This window comes from Lissotriton vulgaris, chromosome 12 (assembly GCF_964263255.1).
Source record: "Lissotriton vulgaris chromosome 12, aLisVul1.2, whole genome shotgun sequence".
Classification (NCBI taxonomy): Eukaryota; Metazoa; Chordata; class Amphibia; order Caudata; family Salamandridae; genus Lissotriton; species Lissotriton vulgaris.
In genome coordinates, this window is record NC_141700.1 from 579,997,056 (window position 1) to 580,020,892 (window position 23,837).

Consider the following 23,837-nt stretch of genomic DNA (forward strand, 5'->3'; position numbering starts at 1 on the left):
GCTGTTCCTCTCTCTCAGGTTTACCCAAGATCTCCCTGGCACCCTTAAAAGCCTGCCTTAATGCTGCCGCCAGATTTCTTACAAGCTCAGCAAAATTAGACCATATCTCTCCACACCTGAAAGCTTTGAACTGGCTTCCCCTTGAGGCCAGAATACAACTCAAACTGGCTTGCATCACACACAAGGCTTTATATTCAAACTCCCCTGCTTATCTCGTACAGAAACTTGTAGTATCCGGCGGAATCAGAAACTCCCGGTCTGCCAGAGACCTCTTACTCCAACCTGCATGGTTCCAGAAAAAAAACTTTTAACCGGGCTTTCTCTGGATCCGCTCCAAGAATATGGAACTCTCTCCCGCCCGCCATCAGAAGAATCCCTTCTCTGGTACTTTTCAAAAAGGAGGCCTAAACCTTCCTTATGGGTAAATTCCTCTCCTAAAAGCTGCCTCCTACCAACACATAGACCTTGACCAACCACCGACTAGCGCCTTCCTTCCAAATACCGAGCTACCTCCTCAAGAAATCTGGGGCCTTATCTGGAGTTACTTAAATGTAAACTGAACATACGTGTCCTCTACCCTAATGTGATTCCTTGCCTATTGTACACTGCTATGATCCCCTGTAAAGCGTTCTGATACCCTAACGGGTCATGTTCTACGATCTATAAAACAATAAAATTAAAATAAATAAAATAAAATTTGCAATGCAATAGATCTCACCTTTACGCGAGTTTGAGCTATTGACATTGCAAATGACAATGCCTTTTATTTTTGTTTTTGTTTTTTAAACCTAAATAAAAGGCATTGTCATTTACAATGCAAATAGCTTAAACTTGGGTAAATGCGAGACCTATTGCATTGCAAATGCTTGTTATCCACTGTCTCTGCTGTGACATTGATGTGACATTGTGTCTTGTCATTGTTCTTTTTTATTAAGGGACTTGTTGTAATCTGTGGAAATTTGACTTGTTCAATGACAGAGCTCAATAAAGAGACTTTCAATATTAACAGCTTTTCTTCATGTTTTCATTTGTATAGCTGAGATTTGTGCACAATTCACCAAGGGGGTACCTTGAGGGAATAAAGGTACCGCCACTTGTTAGTTAAAGCACCTAGAATCTGCAGAAACATGGTATGAAGCGCTATAAGAAAGTATATTGCTGATATTATTAATATGTGCCGAGAGAGCTCCACACACAATGTATGAATTTGCTTCACCTCCTCGGGGGCAAGGTGTCTGAGTTAAACTGATTGTTGTCTTGTGTAAGTGTGCGGGTGTGCCCCACACACAGCTGGGAGACCTGACACACTCCTGTAGGACACTCTCATACACAGGAGAGGTCTGACACCACAGAGAGGATGGTGGGGCACTGATCACGCTGAGTGCTGGCGGAAGTGATGGTGCCACAGGTGCATGGGCATTCTTAGGGTTCGAGGTGCTGCATGTGGCATATTAACACCCATATATATTGTACACCATGACATTCACCCTGTTAATAAGCATGGCTGGGACACACGTCTGCCTCTCCCTTATAAATTAGCCTCAGGTGTTAATGGTGCTGCAGTAACTCCCATGAACCTCCCTCTCTGACCCCTCCACACAGCTGACACCTTTCGAAGGTTTCCTGAAGCGTGGATTTCACACACCAATGAATTCTGATTTCAAGGAGGACAGGGAGCTTTGGTGATGCTCAAGATCTTGGAGGCCTTACACGAGCACCAGTTACATTACACCAGGACACATTAATTTGTTTTAGTCACAGGGAGAATAAGTGATGTGCTCAGAATCACAGGATCTGTAGACCACGCCCAGACTCGAAGCTGGTTTCCCCAGCTCCAAAATCGGCAGTCCGCCCGCTAGGCCACACCCTCTCACCTCTTCTATTACATTTCAGTCGTATTTACATGTATGATTACTATATACTCTCCAACATTTTACCACAATGCAGAATTTTTTCCACTCCACATGAAGCTAATTGAACAATATTCAGAGGCCTGTTTGGGCACACAGTGGGGAACAGCACTAGTGAAATGTGCACATGCAACAGCTCACTCAAGTTCACACAAACACACATAATTTTTAGTGACAAGACGTGTCCACTCCTCACGTGGTCACACATTAAAGCACGCGCTCTACACATTCTCGCATACCTCGGAGCCCACCACTCAATCTGCATGGGAATGGACGGGTGTGAAGCTTCCAGGGGTTTCCCACTCTGTCTCACACTGTCTCTTCAGTCTGTGACTGGGGTTCAAAGTCCAGCCGAGGAACAGCTGCATATAGAGGGAAACAATAGATGGAATCTGAGGAGGGGGCTAGAGAGAGGCAATGGACGGAATGTGAAGAAAGAGGCTATAAGGAGGTAGTGGACGGAATGTGAGGAGGGGGCTAATGAGACATGAGAGAGGCAGTGAAAACAGCCCAGCCAAATCGGATCGCGCTTAAAGAAATAAACGCAGCCAAAGCGGACCGAGCTCAAAATGAAAATAAAAGAGTACTTACGGCCTTTTAAAGGAGAGTGTGTTAAGCCGCAAGTAAAAGATTCAGTCCGGGTGGGCAAGGAACAAAGTGGACAAGATGGTAACTAGGATGGATCAAAAAGCTCTGGGCCAATCATAACCACCCGTTTAGCATAATAGGAGACGTAAAATGACTCGCACCAATGGGAAACACAGGCGGGGCGCAAAGCGAACTTCTGGAACCGTATTCATTCCAAGAAGCCCTCGCATGGCGAGAGCAGTACATGCGTGCAGCTAACGCCAGGCGAGACCTAAAAAGTGCATCACTTAAAAAGACATATGAATCATGTTTTATGTAGTGTAAGAGGAGTCCATTTAAGTCGTGTTGTCAACTGGTGTGGGTCTAGCTCGCCCACACTGAAGGCCAGCCCTAATTGTTATAAGGCAGGCCAGAAAGAAGAACATGTGGGAGAAAAGCGGTATTTAAAAAAAATCTAATTCTTTTGATATGTTGTGAATATTGGTTAAAGGACAGAACAAGCCTAAGTGAACAAAGTAATCGACTGCTTTAATCCATGAAACAAACATACATGAAGTAATGTTCTATCCTGTTCAGCACCATGAGGCATGTGTTAAAGTAATCTTTAGTTTCATTGACTGAAATACCTGATCACCCAGCACTCCAATAGTCTCCTTATCTTGCTACTATCCCTTGAATCCAAACCATCTTTTGGCTGCCAGATATTGCCATACAGGCACGAAAAAGAATGCACGCTCTTTAATGATTGTCCTACACCATGTTAAGTGCCCAGGTTGTCACATAATGCCAAACTCCCAGTTTAGTCTGTTTCTAATCACTTTCAATGTTGTTAGTTGAGGGTTAAGACAACAGCACAAAGGGAAATGACATGATTTCCCAGGGAGCTCACAAGTCAGTAAAATGGGGAGGCTTGGATTAGAACTCTGGTCTAATTAAAGCAGTGATTAAACAACATCCCTTCGACTCACTTTCCTTGCATGTGAGGGACAACCAATCCCATATTGTCCGCTATTGAGCCTCAAAGCTGCCCACAGGGCCTTATAGGTATTGAAAAGGCCACAAGCGAGATGAGTGTGAGATATAGAAAAATGAAGTTAAAGGAAAGAGATATGAGGATAAGCTTGATGTGAATATATGGTGGAAGGTTATATTGATGTGAGATGAACAGAGGGAGGACTAGTAGGTGGTAGGAAAAAACACATGGTCATGAAAGAGGTAGAGAAAGCAGTATCGAGAGAGGTCGACACAGTGCGTAATTTGAGACTGTGGTTTCCGGTGCTCGGCACTGGCACTTCATTGTCAACACCGGCACCTGAGACAGTCTGCCACAAACTGACATTGTCTGGCTATTTTAGAGATGACCAGAACAACGGGTACTTATTAATTCAACATACATTAAAATTACTATTACCTGCCACCCACGCAATTCTTATAGCTTTGGAGGCCATAGTCCGAATGTCAAACTTCTAGGAGTGTGATGGTTACTAGTTGGTGTGTTACTATCACTGGCAACATGGCATGGGTAATGTGTGGTGTAAACTGCAGTGGCATCCTAACATTGTTTTTTTAATTCAGCACTGGGTAGACATAGGTAAGGTAGAGAGTTGAGAAAGAGATGGGGTACACAGAGATGTAGATAAAGGCAGAGAGATAAAGAGAAAGGGTTAGGGTTGAGGTAAAAGAGTTAAGACTATATAAGGAGAGAAAAATTAGGCAGCACAATTCTTTTATAAATGAAATGGCACTAACTGCCTGGTAGTGCAAAGGTGAGAGTGGCATGCAGGAAGTTCTATGATGAGTACATGCCCAGTAGTCAAATTCAAACAAAAAGGGATGGATTTACAAGCCCCTTGCTACATTTTTGCGCAGCAGTTGTGTCACTTTTTTTGACGCAGCAGCGGTGTAAACAATGCGCCATGTTGCGGCCCATTTACAACTTGAAGCATCTAGGGAGATACATCACGTTGTAAAGCCCAGCGCCACTTTATACAGGTGTCGGGTATAATGTTTGCAGGGTGGTCATTCCCATGCAAATAGCCATGTAGAACTGACACAATGAAATTTACAACATTTCACTGCATCGCTCTAAGCCTTCACTGTGTCAAAATACCTATGATTGCTAAAACCAGGCGTAAGGATGGACGCAGGGCTTTTTGAATGGGACTCGCCTATATGTTGTGGCGCAGTGTTCGAGATGAGTCACTTTCATGAGCAACTCCAGCAATGCGTCACTTTTGTGCCAAAAGATGTGTCATAATTTCGGATGCATCTGTTAATCCTCGCGCCATTGAGCACTGTATTGTAAATACAGCGTATCCGTGGTGGCGCAAGGGCATTTGGCGCTGGCACAAGTAAACTGACTCATCTAAGCAGATGCGACATTTCCTTGTAAATAAGGCTCAAATTGTTTTTCTGCAAACCTCTAATATTATTACAGCAGGACTTCAGGGTGATCTTATAACTTTACAAGGGACCCCTTAGAACTTGAGGGTGCTGGGCAACTGCCCACTTTGGCCATTCCAAATGTCTCAGTGCAGCAGTAGGACAGAGATGAAGCACCGGCATTTCATCCCTTTCAACTCTGTGGAGGCATCTGCAGGAAGGGGGGCCATTTCAACTTGATGAAAATGTGAGCCCTACCCTGCTTTTCCGAACGTCTTCCTGACCTAGAATGAAAGATGTGTCAAAATGAGCTCAAACTGAACTCAGACAAGACTGAGATTTTGTTCACTCGAATAAGTAAGTCAAAAACCATTGCGGATTTTGTACCACCTATTCTTCTTGATAAATGGCTCCCAATGGCTCGCCAGGACAATACATTTGCTTTCTCCTACTGCCACTAGCTGTGTCTCTTGAAAAAAATCATCACTCTATTGCCTGATTTACAAGTTCTTTCTGGTAGTCAAAGCATCAATTTTTTCATGACAATATTACGGTTACACTTTTTATTTGGGCCTCCCAGCATACTCTCTGGGAACCTGTAATGTACGCAAAATCTTGCAGTCAAACTTTCCTATAGTGTTTTGAAAACGTGTTCATGTCACCTTCGCCCAATTAGGGCTACACTGCCATCCTGGACCACAGCACATTTTGTTTAATGCTTTCAGTCTTGTCCTGTACAAGTTGTACACTGGCCATCTTACCACAGCGGACCCTCCAGTTATGTGAAAGAAAATGAAGAGCTATATGTCCATGTTTAAGCTTTCCTAAAATCCCGAGTAGGTTCTGCTCAGCCAGTCCATCAGTCAGTTTAGTGTGTTCCTCCATTCGATATTTTAGCAACTTTAAGCGCATAGTTTATTCAGTCTGATAATGTGGCAATGTCTGCTGTATTTGGATAATTAGCAAAATGGAATCTTGGCAATATCTGTAACTGAGGGATACACATGCTGCCAAAAAAGGCAAGTCATATAATAGAACGTAGAATATTCTGTAACCATTACTAACTCTTCCCATGGAGGACAACACACCCAACGTACATAGCTCTTTACTGTGTTGACAGGTAACTCTTTAACAAAAGGGCATACATTGGTGAAGTAGATGTGCTTTTTGCAAGACTGAATATTGAGTGGGTTGTCATATTGTTACAGCCCACTTGGCAAAGTACTTTGATTTTCAGAAACAAGCCCACAATTCAGGGGTGTGTGTCTGAAAAACAAAAATGGGTCCTACCCACAGGGAGATTTTCCCCTACAAGTGGTGGCCAGTATTAATTGTTCCTGCCAGGCATGGCAGACAGTGATAGCGGTCTGCCTCAGGAAATCCGCCTAAAGCAGGCAGACCTCCAGATGTACTGACTGCAGCTCCATTCCAGTGGATTGGCCTCTGCCTCTAACTGTTCACCGGTGGACAATGGTCACACTTGCAGAACCTAGAGACTTCCTTCCAGAGTTACTCATACCACCTTTTCTTCAGGAGGTGGAATAACCAGACATAACACGTGCTACGATAGGACACTCAGAATGAGGCCTTAAATGGCAAGGGGAACAGCTAATTTTGCAAAAAAGATGTTCCACTTGTTCATGGAAGATCATCTTTGTAATATCCTGAAGTTAATTAAAGTTTATTGATTCTTAGATGTACTTATTATAACAGAGATGCTGCTTATATTTAAAGGGACACCATGGTGATAGAACCTGGTGTGGTGATGCTTCTGCAACAGCCTGTCAGTTGCACCTGACATCTTCTTCTGGCTGGATGGGATCACTTTACTGGAATAAACTCAACTATATTTCCTATCACTTGGAGTCTCACCATTCTTGATTTTTACTTACATTTTACAATCTATCTCCACAAAACAGTCTTCACCTGTTTGTGGATAGCTTTCATTTGCATCTACACATTCCCTACCAATACAGTACAATACAATATTTAAGTGTCAGTGAGGGCCATGTACAGCTATCCCGTAAATTTCCATTTTGTAAATTAAAGGTATCTCCTTTGATATAGATGCATGCTGTTCCGACATGAATAGCTAGCTGGGCTTTCTTCGACGCTAAACATATCACGGACCCCCCCTTCTGATGTCAGGTGGTTAAAGACACATGGTTATGTGTGTTGTGATGGGCCCGGGCCGCCTTCACCATTTCTTGCAGGGAGGGAGCCTTAAGGTTTTGTTCCACCACTCGTAAAATAACACTGTTGAGATTACAGAATTTTAGGGCTTAAGCCAACTGCAGTATGCGTATCTCTGAGACATGCAGAAGTAAAGACAAAAGTGCTAGTGCCATCTATATGATCAGAGGTGGCGTCACAGCGAGTGCCGACAACTTAACCAATAAGGACATAAGTCCAATAAAGAGGCGGACCCTCGCTCAAAGACCAATGACAGGTGCCACTTGGGCGGGCTTACCTGTCACCCTGAGAGGCGTCCTGTCAAAGGCACAGTCAGTGAAGCCACAAAAGGCACTAATGTATGAATATGATAGTTACTCGCCTGCAGCAGGAAGTGACAGGCAGGTGCTGGATTCGTGTGGAAAGCAGCATGAGAAGGGGAGGCCACAAATCAGGTACCAAATAAGGCCGATGGGTTTGAGTGAGTGATGAAGGGAATGGCCACGTCACTAGTTGATGTTGCTATATAAATACAGGTTGAAAGCACGAAGAACAAGTATGCCTGTGGTGTGAAGAAGCAATCAGTGGTGAAAAACGATTCTCCCTCTCCACTAGCATAACGCACTGAAGTCATACCGCAGACCTTTATGGATTTCTATTTCTGTCGCTGAAAGAATGGCCCAGTGAGCTGAATGCTCTAAAGGTCGAACTTCGGACCTTGAAAAAGCAGACACAATATAAAATTTTTCTAAGGTGGATAAATACAGTACCATAAATAGGGTAATAATGGCATCTTTTATTTACAACGCTTAGGAAGGGGAGAAACCTTGTATTTAATGCTGTGTTTATCATGAACATTTGTTTTTCGTAGCTGAGCACGGTGCAGATCAGCAAAGATGAGCATTAGCAAAGCGTTACAAATGCCTCAATAGTTACATCTCAGTACATGCATGGTGCAAAAAGGATCACAGATGCAGTACTGGATCTACTTGGATTTCTGAGTATTGTGTGGACCTATCACTCTCTCAGGAATGGATTTGTAGTGGGTGGTGCTGATCAGCACACATAACTAAAATACATGTTGCACTGAAAACATGATAGCTGCACGGTCCTGAAAACTAAAGGCTTTGAGGGTTAATGTGCCTGCTGCAAAGCTCTGCGCGTAACCTGTGATTCTAGTATCCGAATCCTAATAAGAGAGTACAGTGGAACTAATGTTTTCTGATTAATTTCTCATACAACGTGCTGCTCACATGTTCCTATCCTGAAAAGTATTTTTTTAAATACAGATAATTGGAATTCATCATTGCAACACATCAGCAGCAATAATTTCAAAATAATTTGGTATAAAGAGTATGTGGATATGTTCCTTTTTGCAATTGTTACGTAATACTTGTATGGCTGTGTACAAACCATATTTACATGTAATTGATTTCTTGTACGGCTTACTAATTAATTCTTCTCTAGCGATAACGTGGTAATTAACACTCAATATTGCACTCTAAAAGAATTCTGTTTTATTGTGTGGTTCATAAATGCCCATTATTAACATTTATATGGTGTTATACAAATATTTTTTCATGCCATGTTGTGGGTTGGTTTATTTGAGCAGCACATGTGAAAGTAAAATATTAATAGCCCATTCAAACGAGGGTTGTTCGAAACTGCATCCTTTATACTCTCGAATTTTCATGAAATTGCATGAAAATGTTGCAAACTTTTAAGTGAAATGTGATTTGCTGGTATCATGATTTTTCAAATTTTTTTGTTGCATATTTATATGGGGCAAACTTGACCCGAAGGTATTGGAGCGCTATACATGAGCACCGTATTTACATTACACATTCAGGCACGTGGAGATTACGTGATTTGCCCATAATCACAGGTTGTGGACCTGACTCCGAGGCTCGAACCCTGGTTTCCAGCACCAAAGTCAGCAGTCTAGCCAACAGACCACATCCTCTCCCCATGAGTCAGTTTTTTATCCCCCCATCATCTTGAGTAAAACAAATCTTGCAAGCTACTGGCAAAACACTATTTCAAAAAGAAAATGTCTGTTAGCAAGACAATTCCTGTGCAAACCTATCTTACATACCTCCACTATGGTTGAAAGATACTAATTACTAATGGCATGTGAATGTCTGCAAAGAATGTTTTGGCGCCACCCAGAGGCCAAAAGCCAGAATGACTGTTTGACGACAATTCTAAATGGTTGATGCATTGAAAAAACGAAACGCTGTGCTTTCTTCCCAAAGAAAGTCCCTCCCAAAAAGTGCCTAGTGTCACGCCGCCCGTGAAGCCTCCAGTCTGCGCGTGCACATCTTCTGTCCCATCCGTCCCACCGCATGCACATCCGAATCGTGTTGATTCCAAAAGGCCCTCAGCATGGTGAGAGCAGCGCATGCGCTGCTTTCGCCTGGCCGAGACCTAAAAAGGGCCACTGACTACTGTTTCAAACTCCAAGGAAGACAATTGGCCGCTGGCTGCTGTTTGAATTAGAAAATACAGCAATGATCTGGTTTCAGAAGGCCCTTGAGGCTCCTGGGCTCTGGTGCTGCTGCACCTGCTGCCCCTGAGTGCAGGAGAGAGAGAGAGAGAGAAAGAAATAGTGGGAAATAGTTTTTTTTCTTAAAAGGGCACATCAAAGATAAGTAGAGAATATATGCATTAATACATTTATGTAGGTGTGTATTTTTTGCAATGGAATTCCACTACAGCGTGACCATACGTAAATTAGTACAGTTTATAGTAACACAGACACCAGTATCCCAAGCTTATAAAAACGGTTTGCGCACCTAGGGATATCATACATAATGTTTTCATGACCGAATGTTAGTTTCTGACATTTTGCAGAAGACGTGGATGGATGTCTGTAGTTTAATTTCAACCGAACTGTGGGTTCTGAGATCAACCGCAACTAAAAGCACGCATCACGAGGGTTGTATTATACCGAAGAGCACATTTGTGCTCTAGCAACTTCAGGGGGAAGGTAACAGAATGAAGGGTGTGATGGCGGCGATATGGACTGTGTTATATGAAAACAAGTGCTTTGGTTTTTTTTTCTTCACCGATAAGGAATGATCAATAGGTGGCAGCAAGACACAAGCTAAGCTTTTCACATGTCCCTGTTTGCGGAAGGTTCGTGACTATCTTGATGCTCAAGGTAGCGTTTGAACTGATATTTTTAGGAATACACAGGAAATGTTATACAATTTACCAATATACATTCTTTTCCATGAACTATTGCTAGAGGATAACTTTTTTTTGTTGCATAAACTTCAGGCAATGACTTCAGCTGCTCCATTGGCAATATATTCTTTATAGTTTTTCTCACCCGACTAAATTCATGATGAGCCTCAAAATGGTTATTTTAATGTGCAAAGGGAATTATAATAAGTCAGGCCTAGAGACCCTGGGCCTCATTTATGAGGCTACGCGTCACTTTTACGCCGCCGGTGCGTCACTTTTTGTGACGCACCAGTGGCGTAAAAACCCTGCGCCACTTTATACCTGCGCCAGGTATAATGTATGCAAGGGGGGAGTTTTGACGCAAGAAAGGGTCATGGAAGTGACGCAGTGAAATCTATAAGATTTCACTGCGCCACTTCTTTGACACAAATGCGTCAATTTCTTATGCCTGCCTCACAGCAGGCGTAAGACTGACGCAGGCCCTTTCACATGGGGATTGCCCCATGTGAAAGGACACATTGCTGGAGTTGCGTCACTTTTGTGACACACTCCAGCAATGCGTCACTTTTGTGCCATACAGATACGTCAGCAATACTGTTGTATCTGTAACTCCTGGCGCCATGATGCGTCATACTGTAAATATGACGCATCATTGGTGTCGCAAGGAGGGCGCAGTGAAAAGTGACGCATCGCTGTTTTCACGCAGCGATGCATCACTTTTCATAAATGAGGCCCCCTTTTACTAAGTAAATGTGCTTGCTTATTAGTTCTGATAAAGTTTTGTGTGTTCCTGTGCGAATCGGTGAGTGGGAGCATTAATGCTGAATTTGGGTGTAAATGTGTGGACGGATTGAACTGGTAGGTAGTTTATTGCCATTCATTGAAAAGAAGCAACATTATTCAAGGAGGGCCATAGGTTACGGAAATGCCTGCATACGGGAAATGATTCCAATAAGGCAGCAGAGTATTTAAATCATTATATTTAATCAGAGTTGCAAGGTTTAGCAGGGCCTTCGAACATGTACAGAGATCTCTGCAACATGCTCTCCACGTCTATGAGCCCATTAAACACAATGTGGTGTCAGTCTGTTCTTCTGTACTGAATGAGTTCACTAAATCCCTTTACTATAAGGAAATGCAGTGGCGCCCCCTATTGCTTCCATCTTAAAATGATTCAGCATCTTACTTGGAAAAAGCAATATTTCAGTGAACAGTCAGTTAATGTAATGCCAATCCCTGCTTCGAGAACGCAAAAAACCTTGGGGCATATTATCAAGAACAGGCAATACAATTATCGCCACTTTATCGGCAGGAAAGTGCCGCTAAAGCGGCGATAATGGGCTTGATAATAGACCCTTGTAAATTCCCATAGCAGCCCAGGTTCTGGTGTTAAACTGGGCTGCTATGGGAATTTACAAGACATATTATCAAGCCCATTATCGCCGCTTTAGAGGCAGCAACTGCCGATAAAGCAACGATAATTTTATCAACTGTTCTTGATAATATGCCCCCTTGTTACATACATTTTTTCAAAGTCCCATGATAAGTCTGGGGGTCATTAACATGTTTTTACTTTCACTTACTGCAACGTTTTGGATGGCGTTGTGCGAAAGATAAACAGCTATTTTTCCACCCACACTAAACAGGACGGGTAGACAAATGACCACACTTTTGACTGCTGTCGAAGGAGTATGTCTGCGTGGAGACAAAACAGTCTCAATCGCTGACATACTCAAGTTCTGCCTGACTCCAAATGAGGCAGACGAAACTTCAGTTTGGCGAAGCTGGAACTCCCCATAGGTATGACGAGGGCACCCTATGCCAAACTCTAAATCAGACCGGTTGTTGTTTGTATCTAAAATTATGAGCTACATCAAATCTGTGTTTATGTACTACATTGATGAGCTATTTAATACATTGTCATTAAAAAAGTCTTGCAACGCAGAAGAATATAACCCCACTTTTCATTCATTGGGGAGCAAGAATAGCTTCTTAAGGGTCTAAGAATACACTACAGAAAAGAATTACATCTTAAACCCTCAAAACGATAATCCTTATAGTAGGTAATGGAGCAAGGAGCTTCTCTAAAGGAAGCTGCAGTGGAGATTCAATTGTGATTGCCATTGACTACATTGTGCCTTATTATGAGTTTGTCGGTCCATGGACCACTGTGCAGGCAGTCCGACGCAGGGTAGCTGTCTGCCCTATTAAGAATTGGGCAGATTTGCTTTGCGAAGGCCACTGCTGGACCGCCGGCACCACCAGCATACCATAGGGGGATGCAATCAGTGGAAGGCAGCCTCCAGTGGACGGCATAGGGGTGCAACACCGCTGTCGGTATTACAAATTGACTTCCCGAAGCGCCAACCCCGGCGACCATACTGCTGTCTAAAGGCCAGCAGAAATGAAGGATTTGAGGTGCATACTCACCCCTTTCCAGATCTTCCCAGCAGATTTCGACATGGATTCATTTCTCAAGGTCCCCCTACACAGGGGCATCTTCACTCTGAGGAATACAACCCAGTCTTTGTGAAATACAGGTAAGTGGCTAGGTACAGTGTTCCCATTGCTGGGACTGGCCACATATGGGTCGGACTCCGGCAATGGGTAGGTGGTATTTTTCCAAATATATCATGCATATGTATGAATTCGACACATATACATTCAGAATGTACTCACAGGCATCGCTATATGTGAAAATACATTGTCCACTGCAGCAAGACTGCTGCAGATACACAGCCGGTACCTCGGGAAACTCGTAATCCGGCGCTCAGAAGGCCACAGGTGCAGCGGTCAGACTGCCAAACTCGTCATAAGTCTCTTTTATGTTCGTCAGGACAACAATGGGGCATATTACCAAGCAATAGCGATAATTATCGCTATTGCTTGGTTAGCGTGAAAAAATTATCGCCGAGCTGCGGCGATTTTTATCGCAGATAAACCTTGGTATTACCAAGGTTTATCGCAAATGCGATAAAAATCGGCCGCAATGCATGAATATCGCTGAAAAGTCAGCGATATGCATGCATTAGCGAGCTAATGCTCTTAGCCATGTTATCCACCTCCCATTGGATAACATGGCTAAGAACTGCTCAGGGCAGGTGTTAGCTTTTGGAGATATTCGCGCTTAGCGCGAATATCTCCAAAAGCTGGTAATAGGAGATAGCGATGTTAGCGACTGTCTCCAGTCGCTAACACCTTGGCACCCCCACTTTGCATGTCATTAGTGATAAATATCATTGACATGCAAAGTGGGGCCCAAGATGGTCGCTATCTCCTACTAGCTGTCACTAACTGGTGTTAGTGACAGCTAGGTAATAGGGAGATAATTTTATCTCCGCTTTCTTGGCTTTTAAAGCCAAAAAAGTGGAGATAAACCCCCTTGATAATATGCCCCAATGTGCTTTGTAGTTTGAATATGATTTCGGTAGGACTTTGGTTTCTAAAGCCAGCTACTCCTTCTCCTGCAGTGAGGAAATCCAGAAGACATCCACTGAACATGTTCTGATCTCAAACTCAACTCAACATCTCTAACCCTCCTCTTATCTGTGTCTTCCATAGCAACCGTTAATTTAGAAATGCCTCAAAATCCGTCCTAATGAAATTATAATAAAAAAGTACCACATACGAAAATGTGAAAGCAAACCACAGTCGTCCCTTTCTGACTTAATCGTGCTAACAGTACTGAAAAAAACAATAAGGTAGTAGTTGGTAGGAAAACCACTCATTTTATACTCCAAACATAAACTCTTCAAAGCAACCTGCTTGTGAATCCCTAAGGAACAGAACTGCTTACAACATTTCTTCAGAACTCATTGGGCAAAACTGAGAGGCAAAATAGAGTGAGCAAATTGTGTGTATGTGCAATACATCAGAGGCTACCAGGCACAATGAGTATGATGCTCAAGACAGAGAAGAACCGCTCATTGTGCGAACCAGGAAACAGCACCTGAGCAGATCTGCATGCTTCTTAAGTGGAAAGTCTCATCATGTAGATGCTTTATCTCAGCAGGCAGGACCGTGCTACTAAAACCTGGAAAATCCTGGAAATGCTTTTTTTTCACTTTGGAAGAATGTTTGAAGTCGAAATATGTGTGGGAATTCAGTTGTAGTTTAGGAGCAAACTTTCATAGTTAAAAGTACTGTTTCAGAGATAATCTTGAAGTATAAACGCATATTTTCTGTTCTACATTTGGATTCTAAGCTAAGTGAGAAATTCGAAGGATCCTCATCTACTTCAAATATTGTTGATACTGTCATGAAGCATCTAGTGTAATAAAGGTAGTGATGTGTCCCTAGGGAAGTGATTTATTTGGTTTCAACGTGAATCATATACTTCTGTTGAATGTTTACTTTTTTTTTTAAGTTCAAGAAAATTTTATTGATAGTGATAAAAGAGAAAACCAGGTGTCAAAACAAAGTACAACGTGATATCAAAGTAAAGAATCTGAGCAGAATAATACAATCATACAAATGCAAGCATTATAATAAAAGAAATCTGGGTACAAGATGAGAAAAAGGGAAAAGGCAAAGAAAAATACGGTAAGCATAAAATATGAAAAGCATGAGAACATTGGAAAGTAATAGATAAAGTTGGTACAATGGAGGATAAGTGGAATGTATCGGGCGATTAAGGAGGTTTAGGAACTTCCTGTTGTGGAGGCGGAGGGTGAAACAAGTGTTTACTACATGAGTCCAGATAAAGTGTGACGGGAGTCCAAAAGTCCATGCGTTTTGTAGCCATACATGCCGGGAAAACATGGGCAGTATCAAGTCTATGGTTATGGCATACATTAAACCACCACGCTTTGAAGGAAATTTTGGAGAAGTCTTTCCAGTTGACTGTTATTTGTTGGAAGGCAGCGGCAAGTAATAGATCAACAATCTGAGGTTTTAGATCAATGTCATCCCAACAAGGAGAGAGACTACCCACAAAAACATGTGTGTGAGAAAAAGGGATAGAAGTGTGGAAAATTAAATTAATTTGAGTCCAAACCTGTAGCCAAAAATTACGAACATGAGTGCATAAAAATAACATATGAAATAAATTGGCTTGTGGTGACGAACAAGACCAGCATGTGTGGGGAGTATTAGGAAAGCGTTTGTGAAGGTCAGAGGGTGTGAAGAGGAGTCTATTGTAAATAAAGAACAAAGTCTGAGTAAGGGTTGCTGCTCTGGAAGATTTGCGAATTTTGGTCCAGATTTTGTCCCAGAAGGAAACCGACCAAGAGACAGACAAATCATGCTCCCAAGATTCTTCTACTTTAGATTTGGGTCTCGGAGTCTCACCAGCGTGAAGGTATTTGTAAATAGCAGTAGCTTTTGGTGTAGTGCGTAAGAAGGAATGAAGTGCGGTAGTGGGAGTGGGTGGAGCAGGAGGAGGGCAGGGCTGAGAGAGGTCATTGTATTTCGCTAGGACTGTGTTTTTAAGCAATTGGTATTTGCGTGCAAAGGAAGTAGGTAAGTCATAGAGGGAGCGAAGGGTGTCAAAAGATAAGAAAGAGGAGTGAGAAAATAGTTGGGAGATCCACTGCAGACCTCGAGTATGCCAAGTTTTCCAAAAAAAGGGTCTGTTACGGATGAGTAAGGAAGTGTTATGCCATATGGGGGAGGAAAGGAAATCAGCAATGGTAGTGGGAGGTGAGTGCGTAGAAGAGAGGAGTAATTTAGTGGTAAACTTATGAATCGGAGTAGAGATAGAGGTGGGTTTGCGAGAGAAGGAAAGGTACTCAGCAAAGGAGAAGGGAGAAAGAAGGAGGCGTTCAAATTTGGTCCATAGAGGACATGGGGTGTCAGGATCTTGGAGCCAAAAAGAAGCTTGTCTCAACTGAAACGCCTTGTGGTAGGCTGGGAAGTCAGGAAAGTTGGCCCCACCTTCTGATTTAGGACGAATCAGACGTGCTAGAGACATTTGTGGCTTCTTTTTATTCCAAAGAAAGGACATTAGAATAGAATTGATCTTTTTGAAAAATTTGGAGGGGACAGGGACCGGAATATTGGAGAGGGTGTAGAGAACAATGGGAGACAATATCATTTTAATAGTGTCAAGGCGACCCCACCAGGATAGGTAAAGGGGATACCACTTGGATGTGAGATCCGTTAATTTTTGAATGCATTTGGACATGCACAGAGAAACGGTATCTGGGATGGTAGGGGTGACATGCATTCCAAGGTACTTGATATTGGAGGGTTTCCATGTGAAATTAGAGGCGGCAAAATCGGGTTTGAAAGTGAATTTAGTCAAGGGGAGGATCTCACATTTATCGTTATTAAGTTTGTAGCCAGATATTTGGGAATAAGCATGGACTTCAGTGAGAAAAGCGGGAATGGAAACGGAGGGGTTGGAGACAAATAGCAAAATGTCATCCGCATAAGCGGCTAGTTTGATGTGGGAGTCTGACAGTTGGAAACCATGGATGGAGGGGTTTTGACGGAGCTTGGAGAGGAAGGGTTCTAATGCCAGGTTAAAGAGAAAGGGAGATAAGGGACAGCCTTGGCGAACACCTCTTTTTAAATCAAAAAAGGAAGATATTTGACCGTTGGCACAAACCGCTGCACGTGGGTTAGAATAGAGTAGTGAGATTAAAGATATGAAAACAGGACCGAAACCAAACCAACGGAGGGTGTGAAATAGATAAGTCCATTCGACCCTATCAAACGCCTTTTCGGCATCCAGGGCAATGGCCGCGAGGGGATGGGGTAAAAGGCGAGACTTAGAAAGGATGTTGAAGAGGAGTCTGGTGTTATCAGTTATAAAACGGCCCTTGAAAAAGCCCGACTGTTCCTCACCCAAGAGGTCTGGAAGAAGAAGGTCAAGACGTGCCGCAAGAGACTTTGCAAAAATTTTGTAGTCAATATTGACCAAAGAGATTGGTCTGTAGTTTTTGCAGTGTTGAGGATCCTTCCCCTCCTTGGGTATGAGGCAAATATGGGCGTCTGAAAAAGAGCCTGAGGAGGAACTCAAGGAAAGGAAGGTACCAATAAGGGAATGGAGTCGGGGAATGAGGAGCTTTGAAAAGTGGAGAAAAAATTCTACTGTGAAGCCGTCTGGCCCATGGGCCTTGTCTTTTTGGAGGGTTTGAAGCGCTTTGAGTAGTTCTTGTTGGGATATATCAAGTTCTAAGTGAAAGAGGTCAAGTGGAAAGTGAGATGGTTTTTGAATGGAGGAGAAGAATGTGTCTAGAGAGTGGGAAGAGGGCTGGGTTTCAGAAGAGTATAAGGTCTTATAAAAGGTAGAGAAATCAGTGAGAATGTCTGCGTCTGTGTGTTTGAGATTCGAATCGGCGTCGTAGATTGATTCAATGTTTAATTTGTTGTGTTTCACCTTGAGATAATTGGCTAAGATCCTGCCAGCCTTATTTTTGCCTCCATAGAACTTGGCACTAGATTTTAATAGGTACAAGGATGCATCGTCCGTAGATTTTTTATTAAATTTCATCTTAGCGTTAACCAGGGCAGTTAGAGTTTGCTGTGAGCGGGAAGTGAAATAAGAATGCTCCAATTTCTTAATATCCAGAAGGATAGCCTTGGTAAAATCGCGAGCAGCTCTACGTTTTTTAGCAACGAAGCCAATGATAAAATCTCTTGCCGCCGCATTAAAGGCATCCCAAATGGTGTGTTTGGGGACAGGGGAGTTATCATTTAGGGAGAAAAATTCGTGGGAGAAGGAAGTGAAGGAGGTAGTAAATTTAGGGTCTAAGAGGAGAGAATTGTTGAAACGCCAGCGTTTAGGGCCTATTGATTTGGGTAAGATATCCAATTGAACTAATGTGGGGGCATGGTCAGAGAGTAAAATTGGACCAATTTCTGCATGAGTGAGAGTTTGGGCAATGTTATGGGTAACAAAAATGTAATCAATCCGAGATTGGGAATGGTGATATGGAGAATAGAAGGTAAATTCCTGGAGTTCTGGGTTGCATAGACGCCAAGCATCAGTGAGTTTGTGTTGGGAAATAGCTTGAGAGAAGGATTTATGAGATTTGTTAGGGATGAAGTGTACTTTGGAGTTCCTATCAAGAAATGGATCTAGGGGCTGATTGCAATCTCCTGCTAGTATAAAATTATCATCAATGAATCTGGTGATGTGCTGGGAGAATGAGTGCCAGAAAGTGGGATCACCAGTGGTAGGGGCATAAACATTTAGGAGAGAAATTGGAACATTCTTGATAGAAAGTTTGGCATATATCCATCGGCCTTCAGCATCGGATTCCTGGGCAAGCAGGGAATGAGCAAGAGCTTTGTGACATAAAATTGCAACACCATTACGTTTACCATCCCCAGGAGAATAGTAAACATCACCCACCCAACTTCTCTTCAGTTTGACAGATTCTTCAGCAGATAAATGGGTTTCTTGTAAAAAAGCAATGTCCACATTCAAACGCGAAAGGTGAGATAAAATTCTTTGACGTTTGATAGGGGAGTTGACGCCCTTAACATTCCATGTAATTACCTTTAGAGACATATCATCTCAAAGAAGAGGAAGAAAACAGAGAAAGAGAAAGAGGTGCAAAGGAGACCCAGAAGAATGAAAAAACCATGGAGAATGAGAAAGTCGATGAAAGTCAGAGCAGTATAATAATGAATAAAAGAATGAGGAAAGGGAAAAGAGGGTGAGGAAAAGGAGAATAGAAGCAATCGATGTGGAAAAAATGAGAAGGTATTCCAGGAGGCAGTTAGAATAATAGGAAGAAGATGGTGATAGAAGAGTATTCGAGAAACAAGAGAGAGAGACACCTGTGAAGCAAAGGAAATTGGTGAACTTAAAAGTGAAAAAGATACAAGAAGGGAAGTGAACATCCGGGAGGAGAAGGAAAACATACTTACGAAAGGTAGAGATGGGGAGGGTCGATCACCAGGGGGAGGATACGCGAGGAAATGGATGAGGGGGGAGCGCCAGGCAAAGGAAGCAAACGTCCAATGCAAACGAACCAACAGGTCGGGGGAGAGACGCCATACATAATGTAAAAACCTGCAAGGAAAAGGGAGGAAAACCAATAATGAGCGAGACGATTGAAAGAAGATGAGAACAAAACAACAGTTAATGACAAGAAGGTGTGTGAAGAAATAATAATAAATAATAGTGAACAATAGTAATTAACGAACTGGGATACAAGAAAAATGACGGAGGGTGAGGGAGAGAGCAGGAAAACTAGAGGCACTGGAAAACATTGCATAAACAAACAGTAACACATTCAACAATGCATGATGAGCATGCAAATTAAGTGAAACTTCAATACTGCGTCACGTAGGAATCATGGCGGGAAAGCTGACGAAGAGCTGGAAAAGTCCATGTCAGATGCTTGAGTTGCGTTCAAAAAGCTGCGGAGACGAACAGGATCCTCATATGTCATAGTTTTGTTGTTGTAGGTCACTCTAAATAGGCAAGGGTGGAAAAGGCCATATCTAGCTCCAATGGCACGAAGTTCTGGACGCATATCCAAGAAGGCCTTGCGACGACTAGCTGTGGCTCTTGCATAATCCTGCGCAAAGAAAAGATTGGAGCCCGACCATTGTAAGCGAGGTGAGGCACGAGCTGCTGAGATAACTTTGAGGAGGTCAGTATATTCTAAAAAGTACATGATGACACCTCTTGGTCGTGAAGAAGGAGAGGAAGTAGAAGGGAGACGACCCAGTCTATGTGCACGCTGGATGTTAAGCGTAGTATCCTCAGGTAGGTGAAGAAGCTTGGGCAGAAATGGTTTGAAGAAGGCAATGGGGTCAGACCCCTCACAATTCTCCGCCAGGCCATAGAGACGAAGATTGTTGCGCCTGTTTCGGTTCTCCAATTCTTCAACTTGCTTTTGAAGAGAGGAAATTTGAGACTGCATGTGTGAATCCTTGGAGGATGACTCTTGGAGAGAAGTTAGAGAGTGTTCCACTGTAGTTACTCTGGCATCCATCTGAGACCAGTTGTCAGTAAGAACCTGCAACTTAGAGTTGGTTTCTTCCATGAAAGGCTTGAGAGCACGGATCTCTTCCAATAACAGCTCCATAGAGACCCCGTTGGCGATGGAGGATCTTTTTTAGGGCGTTTCGTCGTGACTTTCCCTGGAAGCTGGATAGGCCGCTCCGCGGTTGACTGCGACATTTGAGTAACGAGGGCCTGAGAGGCCTCGAGGTGTGCCAGTGCAAAAAAGACTCTTGAATTTTTGATGAAGACACGACGTGGATTTTTGGGGGTCCGAGGGAATGCCTTCCTTTCCATAAAAAAGAAGTAGGAAAGAATTGTTGGCGAGGAGAAAATAAAGAAAAAGTCCAATAATATTCAATACTTGTCGAAAGGCAGCAAAGAGTTTGCGTTAAAATTGTTGACTAGAAAACTGCACAAGATGTAAAAATGCCAGAAAGTCAAAAAGTCAAAAAGATGGGTGGAGCAGCGACCAATTCGCTATTTGAAGGAGTTAGCGCATTGACGATGAGAACGAAGAACCACCATGGCGATGAGATATAGGTGATTGGCACGTTGTGGAGCAGAGAAGGTCCTTCAGGTGGAGGATATCAAAAAAGACATGGAGAGTAGGTAAGGAGAGCGTACAAAAACCATGCTCAAAACTGCCCCAAGCTGTAGATAGTGTTAAATAAAGAAGCATGAGAGAAAGCAGCGTTTCAAGCAAAGAGTTGATTTAGTCTGAGTGCATTGGCAGGGTATTTGAGGGAAAAGAAATCCATTTGCTTAAAATGGCCGCCAAGGACATGCAGGATGCGAGGAAAACTCGTTAAACTTCATTGAAGAGCAGCCTGTGTGATACTTGTACAGCGGTGGAGCAAAAATGCAAAAAAAACCTCACCAGGAAGAGTTGGTTATGCACAGGTCTTTGAGGCAGACTCGCATGGTCGGGAAATGGGTGCGCCGCAGTTCGCGCTGACAGGAAACAAAATGGCGGGCGCGGCTATCACTCAGCTGCGTCCACTGCAATATCGCCAAAAACGACCATTCCGCTGGTTGACGGAGCCTGTACCTGGAACCGCTTCGTGGGCTGCAGTCTCCGATTTGGTAAAACCTGGTTTGCAGGCGGAGATGATGCGGTGAAAGCGGCGGAATCCCCAAACGACCGGGAGCGCTCACATCCGCGCTGCCGTCCTCGCCTGGCGTCAAGCCACGCCCCCGAATGTTTACTTTTATACAGTTGACGAAAACAGCACTGAATGTACATCAGAACCAGAGAGCTTGTACTTAAGGACACAAAAGGTAATCACTTTTCCAGAGGTGGGAATGAGATAATGGCAAAAACTGGAATTACATGGACTATGGTACTCATTGAGATAGGGGTCGGTTGGACAGAGGACCGCTATTGCTGTGGTCAGGAAACCACCTGAAAGGCAGTTGATGGTCCAAATTCCGCATCAGGATGCAATCGCCGTGCTGGTAGTCTGAAAGTGCTCCTATACATGGAGTCTTGTGCTGTAGCTCAGGAAAAGGGGTGCAGCACAAGCTGCTATGTGAAAGAGCACTTCCTGCAAATCCATGTACCGCGTGCCATGCACCATGTGGTGCATGGCACACCGTACATGGAGGTGCATGGGGGCACTATGTGTCTCCTGGCCCACAGCAGATGGGGGTCCTGTTTGCGGCCCTCAAAATGTATTTCCAACATCCTTTTCACTTGGCGGTCATTCCAACATGAAAAAGCTGCCGGAAAGGGATATTGTAATCCAGATGGCGGTGCCTGCCTCAGCACAGCCTCCATTCAGGATTATGATTCTGACTGCCCCCCTTAGGGATCACTGATCCTGGAGGAGGCCGCGGTTTTTCCTTACCGCTGTGGGTCCGACCACCGGTATTGTATTCCAGCAGTCGGATAGAGGGGCTGTCGGAGGTCAGACCTCCACCAAAAGCCTATCGGTGGCGGTCCGGCCGACATCATAATGAGCGTCTTTATAAATATTTTAGGAAAGTAGGATCGGCTTCTTATGGTTACCCCCACTTTTTGCTTGCTGGTATACTGTTTTTGACTGGTCAGACTGGGATCCTGCTAATAAAAAACCCCAGACTATCTGCTTTCTCCCTAAAAAGGTTATGCTATGTACTTAGATACACTCCAGATTGGATACTGGGGTACCCTTGTCAGTCCCTAGTATATGGTACACATGTACCCAGGGCATAGTTACCCCAGAGGCCTCCCATGGACTGAAGCATGTATTATGCCACCCATGAGAGGCCATGCAAAATGGCAAAATGGAACTACAGGCCTGGCAGTGAAGTCTGTGTAAGCTGGTGCTTGCACCACTTAAGAAAGATACAGGGGGCATATTATCAAGGGGGTTTATCTCTGCTTTTTTGGCTTTAAAAGGCAAGAAAGCGGAGATAAAATGATCTCCCTATTACCTAGCTGTCGCTAACACCAGTTAGCGACAGCTAGTAGGAGATATTGACCATCTTGGGCCCCACTTTGCATGTCAGTGATATTTATCACTAATGACATGCAAAGTGGGCGTGCCAAGATGTTAGCGACTGGAAACAGTCGCTAACATCGCTATCTCCTATTACCAACTTTTGGAGATATTTGCGCTAAGCGCGAATATCTCCTAAAGCTAACACCTGCCCTGAGCAGTTCTTTGCCATGTTATCCAATGGGAGGTGGATAACATGGCTAAGAGCATCAGCTCGGTAATGCATGAATATCGCTGACTTTTCAGCGATATTCATGCATTGCGGCCGATTTTTATCGCATTTGCGATAAACCTTGGTAATACCAAGGTTTATCTGCAATAAAAATCCCGCAGCTCAGCAGTAAATTTTTGTCTCTAACATATGCCCCCAGGTTTCCCATATCTATAGGTCACTACACTTAAAATCTATCTGTCACCCCTCTAGCAGGTTTTAACAATCCTAAAGACAGGGTGCTGGGTTTTACGTGAGAGGGTGCGCTTGCAAGAGAAGGACACCCCAACAGCCTCCGGAGACCATTCTCCTGAGTTGTTGGTGACTCAGCCAGACACATAGCATTTTACGTGAGCATATAGTGCACCTCTACCTATCTCGAAAAAACGGCTGCAACAAAACATGGTCTGTTTGGTATCAAAGACCTTGGATTCATACCTCCACACCAGTAACAGTTGTGGGACTTATGATTCCACCCTTCTGAAGTGAGCTTCATGGGGTCCCTGGTCTTCCGGGTACCAGCCTTCTCAACCCTGGCAGCACAAAATGGTTGCAGCCAACCAGACACACATTTCTGCCCTCTGCTGCTGAGCCAAGCTTGAGCAAGGGACGGCAGAACAATAGGCATCCTGCCACTGGGAGGTGTGACCACATCCCAGAAAGGATTTAGTGCATTGGGGATGGGTGGGTGCACTTTCAAAGTGCCTGAAAGTCAGCATCTGGGGCACATTTGGTGTCCCTGTGCATAGTCCAGTTCAAACTAGTCCTGGGAGCTGTTGGCTCCTGTTCTGGCACAAAACTGGACAAAGGACATGGAGTATCCTCCCACTGTCCTGACCCTTCCCTGGGAGGGTCCCCTGAATCTGTCCAACTCTCTTCCATGGGTATAAAAGGGCTTACAAGGCTATAGGACTCTAGAGTTGACCTGGACAAGATTCTGAACAAAAAAACACTAATCTTCGACCGTCTGGACAATCTGGACTTCACTGAACAGC